The following is a 1437-nucleotide window of genomic DNA, read 5'->3' on the forward strand; positions in this document are numbered from 1 at the left end:
AACCCGCCACCTTAGGTGTACGTGGCTGGCGCCTTAGCCGCTTGAGCCACAGGCGCCGAGCCACTTCTAGGAGTCTTGTGGTTAAATCACTGAGGTTCTCTAAGTATAAGATCATATCATCAGCAAAGACTGAAGGTTTGACCTCCTCTGACTGCATTTGGATACCTTTTATATCCTTCTCTTGCCTGATTGCATTGGCTGGAACTTCCAGCACTAGGTTGAATAGTGGTGGCAATAGAGGACATTTGGTCATTATTTCTTTAAATAACCTCTTTCTCTTCCCCCTTCTTCTGGGACTTCCACAATTCGTGTTGGGATACTTGTCATGTGCAATAGGTTGCTTAGGTTCTGTTCATTTTTCTTTCTGCTCCTCAGACTGAGTAATTTCAATTGTTTTGTCTTCAAGCTCACTGATTCTTCTGCCTATTCTGTTACTGAAAACATCTAAGTGAGATTTCTACAAATGTGCCATTGAATCCGCCTAGTGAGATTTCTATTTCAGCTACTATACATTTTAGCTCCTAAATTTCTATTTGATCTTTTTAAAAAATGGTTTGTACCTCTTTATTAATATTTCCTACTTGTTCATACATTGTTCTCATTTCTCTTGGTTCTTTTTTTTTTAATTTTTATTTTTAGAGACAATCTTACTTTATTGCACTTGGTAGAGTGCCATGGCGTCACAGCTCAGAGCAACCTCCAATTCCTGGGCTTAGGCAATTCTCTTGCCTCAGCCTCCTGAGTAGCTGGAACTACAGGTGCCTGCCAGAATGCCCAGCTATTTTTCTGCTGCATTTTGGCCGGGGCCTGGTTCAAATCCATCACCTTCGGTATATGGGGCCAGCGCTGCCCTCTCCTGGTTCTTCCAATGCTTTCCTTCAGCTTTTTAGGAATATTTAGGACAGTTAAAAGTATTTGTTTAGGAAGTCATTGGACTTTCTCAGGGATGGTTTCTGTTAATTTTTGTTTTTCCTGAGACAGAGTCTCACTATGTGGCCCTCAGGAGAGTGCTATGGTGTCACAGCTCACAGCAACCTCAAACTCCTGAAACTCCTGGGCTTAAGCAATTCTCTTGCTTCAGCCTTCCAAGTAGCTGGGACTACAGGTGCCTGCCACAATGCCTGGCTATTTTTTTGTTGCAGTTGTCATTGTCAAACTGGCCCCGGCTGGGTTTGAACCTGTCAGCCTCCTTGTACATGGCTGGTGCCCTACCCACTGAGCTATGGGCGCCACCTGGTTTCTGTTAATTTCTTCTCCTGCTCCTCACTTGTAAATTGGCCACACATTCCTCTTTCTTTGTATGTTGAGATCTGAATGTTTTGAGATTGTTAATGTGTTAACTTCAGAAATCAGATTCTCCTCCCTCCCAAGGGATTGCTGTCATTATTTGATGAAGGCTTCTGTCATCCATTTGTTTAGAACTTTTCCAGATGATTT

This window comes from Otolemur garnettii, unplaced genomic scaffold (genome assembly GCF_000181295.1).
Source record: "Otolemur garnettii isolate 467f Iridium unplaced genomic scaffold, OtoGar3 scaffold00275, whole genome shotgun sequence".
Classification (NCBI taxonomy): Eukaryota; Metazoa; Chordata; class Mammalia; order Primates; family Galagidae; genus Otolemur; species Otolemur garnettii.